Here is a 10,102-nt window from a genome sequence, read left to right as displayed (position 1 = left end):
CCATCAGAGGACTGCATGTCCTCACCTTCGTAGGGCTACACGCCCTCACCTTCAGAGGACTACACGTCCTCACCTTCAGAGGGCTACACGCCCTCGCCATCAGAGGACTGCATGTCCTCACCTTCGTAGGGCTACACGCCCTCACCTTGAAAGGACTACACATACTCGCCAACAGAGGGCTACACGCCCTCACCTTGAGAGGACTATACGTCCTCGCCATCAGAGGGCTGCACGCCCTCACCTCCAAAGGACTACACATCCTCGCCTTGAGAGGGCTGCACGCCCTCACCTTTAGAGGGCTACGTGTCCTCATTTTCAGTGTGCTCCACATCCACACCTTAAGAGGATTTAAGGTCCTCTGCCCTTAAATGCTTAACCGAGACTTTCACTCCCGGTTAAGGGGCCAGTAGTTTCCTTTTAACGGTTCCTAGGCCACCCCCTGATATTGGAAGAGGGCCAACTGTGCGAGCACGACCAGAGAGGGAGGCTGTCAGATGGCTATTATGCATACCGGGGCAAGATTTCACCCGTGCCGCTGCAAAGAGACGAGTGCGGATCATGCGCACCAACATAGATGACATTGCTACTTAGCAACATTCTGCCCAGCGACCGCAATGCCAATCTCCCCCTGCAAAAGTATCAGTTGGTCTGTGTCGTCCCGACATGGGTAAGTATGCATATGGTTCAACTGATTTCTGATGCCATCTACTATTTGAAGGGATCGCACCCACAAAGACACCCAGTGGACCTGAAGAAGTCCAACAGGGCCCTGGGGTTTCCAGCTCTGGTTACGAGCCTCTATCAGTCCTACAGGGTGCCCGTACCCCCTCGGCAAGGTCACGTCATCATAGGTAAGTATGCACATCGCTCAACTGATTTCTGATTTCATCTATTGTTTGCAGGGATCGCGCCTGCAAGACGCCCAGTGGACCCGAAGAAGTCCAACAGGGTCTTGGAGTTGCCAGCTCTAAATATGGGTCTCTGTCAGTTCTAGGGAGTGTTTGTCGCCCCCAGCAAAGTCATCAGCCCCCCTACCAATCAGCTTTCATCAAGAAGTACTGCGCCCCCAGGCAAGCGCAGGGCGAAGCACCACAGCAGCATTGGGATGGCCGGTAGCAGGCAATAGACACACCGCCACCACCTCTAAAGTTCACCTCAGCTCATCCATAAAAAGGTTAGAGCGTTGCCTACGACACATGGCCGACCAATAGGCAACCAAGTCCAAAGCCAAAGGTAAGCAAAGTACTAGGTCAATGACCGACAAGTCATAAGGCGTCCAGCTAAAGACGTTAAAGAAGCGCTACTAGGAGGCAACCTAGTACCTTTTGAATCTATGCTTGTTATTTGATCACTTTTTATAGTAGGATGCACCTAGTTGGTCATGATCCTGGGGATTTAAATAAAACAAGCGCAAGCTCGGAAGGTAGTCATACCTCACAAAATATATATATGTATGTTTAGGTAGTGAAAATACCTTAGATATGCATGTATGTAAACAAAAAAACACTTCACAATATATATATATGTATGTTTAGGTAGAAAGATACCTTAGATATGCATGTATGTAAACAAAAAAATACTTCACAAAATATATATATGTATGTTTAGGTAGAGAGATACCTTAGATGTGCGTGTATGTAAACAAAAACATACTTCACAAAATATATATTTGTATGTTTAGGTAGAGAGATACCTTAGATGTGCGTGTATGTAGCAAAAAAATACCTCACAAAACATATATATGTATGTTTAGGTGGCAAGATACCTTGGATATGCATGTATATAGCAAAAATACCTCACAAAAATATGCACATGTTTAGGTAGCAAAATACCTCATGAAAAAAAAAAGAAGAAAAAAAAAACAAACAAGAAAAAGAAATAAACAAATGATAATGATAAAAAAAAAAGAAGGAGAAAAAAGAAAAATAAGTTGTCAAGCTGAAAAACCAACATGCTTTTGAAAAGAGATGACTTCCAACTTTTCTTTGGAAAAATTCACTGATCATAACTAGTTTATGAAAAAATGTGTATACACCTGAAGGGTGAATGCTGTGAAGATTTTCCCAGACGCCCAAAATGGACTCGGATGGATGCACAAATTGATAAAAGAACATATTTTGGAAACATTGGGTTGATTTAAAATAGAGGAAATGAATCCTGAGCCCTAGCATCACATGACCATAAAAATTTGACACTTGAGCGTCCACATAGGTGCATGCATGACCAGTTTTGCATAAAATTTCCAAATCATCATTTTTGCATTTGTGTCATGAAAATAATGTGGGGCATCCCTTTTATCCTTGAACCAAACCAAACCCTGACATGTATCATGTCTAGCCATTCTACAAGCTTTGAGCCAAAATCCTGACTCACCATAAACCTTGACCCAGGGTGAGAATGTCAATCCTTACCCTCGGAAGCAAAAAAGAAGAGAAGGGAAATTTCCAATCAAAGAAAAAGAGAAGGAAAGTTTCCAAATCAAAGGAAAAAAGGAAGCAAGTAAATTCCCAATCAAAGAGAGGGAGAAAGAAAAAAAGAAAAGAAAGAAAGTTCCTAACCAAAGAATGGGAGAAAGTAGAGAAAGAAAAGAAGAAAGCTCCTGGTCAAAGAAACCAGAAGAAATGTGCAGAGAGGTCTTTAGACCGGACAATATCTGAACAATACAGAATTGTCACTAAATAAACAAAAATAGAAAAGGAAAAAGCCAACCAAAAATCAAAAGCCAAAAACACACAAAAGCCAAAAAACCCATCAAAAGAACCCATTCCCAAGGGAAGTCCTATTGATCCAAGATCACGCATGTAATTTTTGATTTGATAGGAAATAATTTGCAAAGTCAAGTCATGACATATCTATGGTTCGGAATTAGGATGAAACACCTACCTGTGCGAGATTGATACACTTTGAGTGATTTTCTTTTATTTTTGTCGAACCCAGTGTTTCCTCTAAATGGTCATTTAGAAATGAAATGCTAACATCCAAAATCTCATTTATGGTTATGGGAGATTTCATCAGCAGACTCTCCTTCCCCGGTAGACGCATTGTTTTTCACTCAAAAAAGCATATGCTGCTCTAAATCAGTTGGAATATTTGTCTCTTTGCTAAAGCATGTTTGCATTTTAGTGGAGAAAACACCGAGACTTTTTCAAGTCTCACAAGTTATCCAGAACTACGTAGGTCTGAGTTCCTCATTGGAGGATACGTAGGAGCAAGAGCCTCCTTTTGTCGACCACACCGCCTTTTGTTGCCATGACCCAAGAGCTGGTAGCCCGCGGAGACACCTTACGGTTATCCGCACCTCGTCATTCAGTGACCCCAAGTGTGATTGACGAGCAGAGGCCAATGTGGTCATCTGCGCCCTTTCCGAAGATGTCAGCATTTTCCGATGGAGACTTTTCAAGTCTCACAAGTTATCCAGAACTACGTAGGTCTGAGTTCCTCATTGGAGGATACGTAGGAGCAAGAGCCTTGCTTTTGTCGGCCGCCCCATAATCTTTGTCATACTGACCCTGAGGCCATGTGACATGCACCCTTGTATCATCCAGAGGCGGCGGGCCCGATGATACGCGGAGATACCTTACGGTTATCCGCACCCTTGTGTCATCCAGAGGCGGCGGGCCCGATGATACGCGGAGATACCTTACGGTTATCCGCACCCTTTTGTCATCCAGAGGCGGCGGGCCCGATGACAAGCAGAGACAAAATTTGGTCATTCTGCACCCTTGTGTCATCCAGAGGCAGCGGGCCCGATGATACGCGGAGATGCCTTACGGTTATCCGCACCCTTGTGTCATCCAGAGGCGGCGGGCCCGATGATACGCGGAAATACCCGAGTGGTTATCCGTATAAACATTCTTTTGCTATCTGTAAGACAGAACGCTTGATAGCATGCAGAGACTGACATAGTCTTCTGCACCTTTTGTTCCTCCGGGAACGACAAGTCATGGTCACCCGCGACTCTCGTCAACCGAGAGGAGCGAAATTAGTGTCATACACTAATTTTCGTCCGGGGACCTTTGCTTGATGACATGCGACCTTTCTTTGGTCCTTGTGAGGTGCTTGGCACCCATCATTAGGCGATTTGTGAAATTCCGGGAACGACAAGTCATGGTCACCCGCGACTCTTGTCAACCGAGAGGAGCGAAATTAGTGTCATACACTAATTTTCGTCCGGGGACCTTTGCTTGATGACATGCGACCTTTCTTTGGTCCTTGTGAGGTGCTTGGCACCCATCATTAGGCAATTTGAGAAATTCCGGGAACGACAAGTCATGGTCACCCGCGACTCTCGTCAACCGAGAGGAGCGAAATTAGTGTCATACCCTAATTTTCGTCCGGGGGCCTTTGCTTGATGACATGCGACCTTTCTTTGGTCCTTGTGAGGTGCTTGGCACCCATCATTAGGCAATTTGTGAAAATCCGGGAACAACAAGTCATTTGCATGTGGAGATTTTATGGTCACCCGCGACTCTCGTCAAATCAAGAGGAACGAAATTAGTGTCTTATCTTTACTTTCCTTTTATCTCCAATAAAAGACAAGTAAAGAGGGGCAACTGTCATACCCTAATTTCGTCCGGGGACCTTTGCTTGATGACATGCGACCTTTCTTTGGTCCTTGTGAGGTGCTTGGCATCCATCATTAGGCAATTTGTGAAATTCCAGGACATGCCGAAAAAAACCAAAAAAAATATTGATGCACAATCCGTAAGTTTCCGTGACACACCGGAAATCAAATGGAAGCATCGTTGCATAATTAAGTGAGGTTCCGTAACATTCCGTAAGTCAAAAAAGGGATGATTATGTAATTCGCAAGGTTCCGTAACATTACAGAAAGAAAACAAGTATCGTTACGAAATTCGTAAGTTTCCGTAACTTTACGAAAAAGAATCACCAAAAAAAGCAGATGGGGGGTGTACTTAGTAAAAATGGGGGTGCAAATAGCACCCAGGCCCACTTGGGCCCTCCAGAATATTCCTCCAGAAGGCTGTTGCTTCTGGAGGAAGCAACCTGGCTCGCCTGGGCGAGCTGAGCTCGCCTGGGCGAGCTGGGCGGCAACCACCTCCCCTATTTTGCTATAAATAGGGGAGGAAGTGAAGAAGAAAAGGGTTCAGCCCCTTTGGCACTTCTCTCTCTTTCGAATTTGCTTGGAAAAATTGTTTCCGTGAAGAAAATCTAAGCCGAGGCGCTTCCGAAACGTTTCCGTAACGTTTTCCGTGAGGAATTTCGCAAGGGTTTCAACCGTTCTTCGACGTTATTCATTCGTTCTTCATCGTTCTTCGATCTTCAACGGGTAAGTACCTCGAACCAAGCTTTTCGATTCATTCTATGTACCCGTAGTGGTCCACATTGTGTTTCGTGCATTTTTATTCTCGTTTTGTTTACTTTTTATACCCCCTCTTGACGTGCTTAAGCCATTTTACTTAAGTCATTTCTCGCTTAACTTAAAAATAAAATAAATTTCCACCGAACGTTTGAATTGTATTATCCGTTAACTTCGGTTAAAATGAATTCCGACCGTTTGGTCGTGCCGTAACCACGTTGGAAATCAAAAAAAGAGGTAAAAAATAATATAATAATAATAAAAAAAAACATCTTTTAGCAAAATAAAGCGGAAAATCAATCGGACGTTTTCTCTTTGGGATTTCTCATTCTTAATCGAATTGATTAATAACTAAAGTGAAACTAAGGCTAAAATCAACTCGCCTAGTCAAGCTCGTCCATAAAAAATAGGCTTTTGAAGTTTGTCATTTCAATTTCTCACTAAGTAAAATGGATCATTTTTAAGGTCCAATGCCTTAAAATGATCACCTCTTAAGCAAAAAGAGAATCACTTGATAAGCAAGAACTACGTAGGTCTGATTTCCTCATCGCAATTGAGGATACGTAGGAGCAAAAGCCCCGCTTTTGTCGACCACCCCAAGAGATCGTTAATGGTCCAATGCCTTAACGTTTCTCTCCTTTCAAAAACAAGAGATCGTTAATGGTCCAACGCCTTAACGTTTCTCATCTTTCAAAATCAAAAGACCGTTTAATGGTCCAACACCTTAAATGACCTTTTGTTCAATAAAAACATACTTTGCAAAAAAGACAAAAAACAACTTAACCAAACACTTTGTTCCGAAAGAACTACGTAGGTCTGATTTTCTCATCCCAATTGAGGAATACGTAGGAGCAAAGGGAAACACCCTTGTCGACCACAAAAAGAGAAAAAATATAAAAAGGGTATAAAGGATATAAGGACATAAAAGGGAACGTAAAAATCAAAGTCATGTTTGCACATTCGATTAAAGGCTGCCGTCCCTTGTGACGGACGTGTGGGGTGCTAATACCTTCCCCACGCGTAAATACAACTCCCGAACCTTTCACTTAAAAGTTCGTAGATCGCGTCTTTTCCGGTTTTTCCGACGTTTTCCTCAAATAAACGTTGGTGGCGACTCCGCGCGTATTCCTTTCGTGGAACACGCATCCCGCGAGTCACGCGTCGCCCTCCCGCCGAAGGGTAGGTTGCGACAGTATGTAACTTGCATTTTCTTCACAGATGGGGCATGCATGATGACCCTTAACACTGTAACCGCTGAGATTCCTATATGCTGGAAAGTCATTAATGGTACAAAAAAGCATTGCACGCATTTCAAAGGTCTCCTTGCGAAACGCATCAAACACTATAACCCCCTCGTCCCACAACTTTCTCAGATCTTCAACCAACGGACTTAGATAAACATCAATGTCATTTCCTGGATGTCTTGGGCCTGATATCATCATAGACAACATCATGTATTTTCGCTTCATGCACAACCAAAGAGGCAAATTGTAAATTACTAGCAGAACTGGCCATGAACTGTGTTGAGTGCTTAAGGTGCCATATGGATTCATTCCATCACTAGCTAGTCCAAGTCTAAGATTTCTTGGCTCATTCCCGAAATCCGGATACAAACCATCAATCTTCTTCCATTGGGAGCAATCAGCCGGATGACGGACCATTCCACCATAAATCCTTCCATTTGCATGCCATGTAAGGTCTTTTGCGTCATCCTCATTAGATAAAAGACGCTTAAACGTTGGAATGATTAGAAGATACTACAAAACCTTCGTTGGGGGCCCTTGTTGGAGTTTTCATCAGAACTACTTTCTTCTTCATCCTTCACTTTGTACCGTGAAGTCCCACAGATAGGGCATTTGGACATTTCTTGGAATTCATGCCTGTACAGTATGCAATCATTGGGGCAAGCATGAATCTTCTGATACTCCATACCCATCAGACACAATATCTTTTTCGCCTTATAGTAACTTTTAGGCAATGTGTTGTCCTCTGGAAGCAGATTGTGCACTACCTCAAGCAGTGAGGTGAAACTTTTGTCACTCCACCCATACCTGGCCTTGACATTGACCAGACATAACACAGCAGACAACAGGGTTAAGGAATTCCATCACCCTGCATACAAAGGCTTCTTAGAATCACTCTGCAATACTTCATACACAGGGGCGTGTGCTTGCTGGAAAGACTCTTGTCCAAGGTCACGAATCATGTCCTCTAACCGATCTCCCATTTCTACATCAAACGGTTCAGATTGGGGCCCACTCTGCATGTCTGTGACTTCACCATGCCATATCCACGTCGTGTAATTCTTCTTAATCCCATCACCCAATAGATGGTCCCATATGTCATCGAGTAATTATCGTCTTCCATTCAAACAGTTGATGCAAGGACAATAATATTTTCCTTCTTCATTCGGTCGACCTCTTTCTGAAGCAAATTGCAAGAATTAATCGACGCCATCCTCATATTCTGGGCTCATGCGACTTTCATTCCTCCAACTTCGATCCATCTAAGCAATTTCATGCATGAAAATCTCACTTTTTTATTTATAGGTGTGGCCCTATCCCATTTAGGAAAACTGTCTTTTATGTTGGCTTCAAACGTCAGGGTTACCATTATTTACAAAAATTTGACTAAATTTCGGCAGCATTTCGCATTGGTCTCCAAGTACACGACATGACGTGAAATGAATTTCCCGATAATCAAGTATGCACTCGAAGAACAACTTGAAATGCATTGAACCGAAATTTTATCAAATTAATGAAAATAATAATAACCTTCATGAATGAATCTAACATAAAAATACCAGTCTCCCCAAATTGTCCAAACGGACAATTCAAGACTAAATACAATGACTAATGCAAACTGTCCGCAAGAGTCATTGCATTCAGTCTCAAATGGGAATCTAAGGTTCACTCACCATGAACAACAGTTGTTTATATAGCAAATTACACTGATCACAAACAACAACATACAAAAGGTAAAATTCAATTACAGACAAATATAGACATCAGTAGTTGTTTATGTAACTAATTTCAAATGTTGGGTTTCAAGGGTGCTTATGCTTTATTATTGTAGTTGGGTATATGTCTGTGAGTGTGTATCATGAGGGTCTGTGGGTATGAAATCCTCACCTTATGACTGCCCTTGAGCTTCCTCTGAGTGATTAGGAGGACAAATGGATTGATGTGTACTTCGACATAAGTTCAAAGTTGCTAGGCATTTGCAATGCATTTAGCTCTGAGCTTTCACGTCTGAACTAGGGAAACCTTTGTCTTAACTGTGCACTGCACAATTTAGACTATTTTTTTTTTGTTTTGCTCAGTGAAAATAGATAATATATGTGCGAGAGCCAAAAGGGCAGGAAGATGAAGACAATCTCTGGACATTGTGTTCTGGTAAAAGACATCAGTTTCGAAAACAACTCAAATTCTCACAAAGTTTGTCTCTGCTAACAATGGTACTTATGATGTCATCAATGCATACCTTCACCGAGCTTCTGCATCTTTCAACGAGCTCAACCACCTCCACAAGGACCTTGGATCATGTGACTCTCATAACAAGCACAAAATGCACAGAACAGAGAATGGTAATGACAGTGGGAAGGTAGTGGGAAATTTTGTTCAAAGTGTTGATATTAACAAGGAGCTGAGCCTTCGGCATGTGAAATTTGATCAGTTCAAAAGGCAACAAAGTGGCAGTGGGAATGCTGATGGTGAAAATTTTAGTCAACAAGAAGAACAAGAAAATGTGGATGGGGGTGAAATGCATAAGAAGAAGAAAAAGAAGAAGTAGGAAGTTGAGTCCTTGCACGACATACATAGCACTATTAAATTTGGAGTGAGGGAAGCTGATGGAAAGCATGTTAGTTCTAGGAACCCTACAATTGAGAAATGTAGTTCTATGTTAGATAATCTTGTGGGCTCACTAGATCTTCATAAGGTTAATAATTCTGCCAAAGGAAAGGTTTCGATGGGCTCTAGATTTTAGAAGGTTGTTGATGGAAAGCATGTTAGTTCTTGGTTGGGGTTTGCCCGACAGCAAGAAACCCTTTTTGTGGATCATTAGGCCTGACCTTGTCATTGGAGGTTCAGTGATTTTGTCATCTGTGTTTGTGAATGAAACTAAAGATAGAAGCCTAATAGGAAGTTGGTGTCCACAGGAGCAAGTGTTGAACCATCCTTGGTGGATTCTTCACTCATTGTGGATGGAACTCAACCACTGAAAGTGTTTGTGCTGGAGTACCAATGTTGTGTTGGCCATTGTTTGCAGATCAGCCAACAAACTGCAGATATATCTGCAATGAATGGGAAATTGGGATTGAAATTGATACCAATGTGAAGAGAGAAGAGGTGGAGAAGTTGGTGAATGACTTGATGGTGGGAGAGAAAGGAAAGAAAATGAGACAAAAGATCGTGGAGTTGAAGATGAAGGCAGAGGAAGCCACTACACCCAGTGGTTTTTCATTCATGAACTTGGACAAATTCATTAAGGAGGTGTTGCTTAATTAGATAAACATTACATTAATCGAAGGTTTTGGGGGGGTGTTCCTTTGTAGGATTAGTAGTATTTTCGGTCTGTTAGTATTTTCTGTGTGTGGTTGTGTGTGTGTGGCTGTCTGTGTGTGTCTGTGTATGTGTGTGTGTCAATAGCACAAGCTGGATTTCAAAGATAGCTTTAGGGGAGGACTATTGACAGATAGTCATTTGATCTTAGATAAGTTAGTCAAACAAATACAGCAATTTATCTACCAAACAAATATAGCAGTATATGTGTATATAAATG

General features: G+C 42.3%; 1 pseudogene; it reads left to right on the top strand.

Moving 5' to 3' along the window:
• The first annotated feature begins 9,326 nt into the window (after positions 1 to 9,326).
• Positions 9,327 to 9,828, top strand: LOC106795859 (7-deoxyloganetin glucosyltransferase-like; annotated as a pseudogene).
• Positions 9,829 to 10,102: the final 274 nt, after the last annotated feature.

Source organism: Glycine max, chromosome 14, assembly GCF_000004515.6.
Source record: "Glycine max cultivar Williams 82 chromosome 14, Glycine_max_v4.0, whole genome shotgun sequence".
NCBI lineage: Eukaryota > Viridiplantae > Streptophyta > Magnoliopsida > Fabales > Fabaceae > Glycine > Glycine max.
This window is presented reverse-complemented; position numbering and strand designations above follow the sequence as displayed.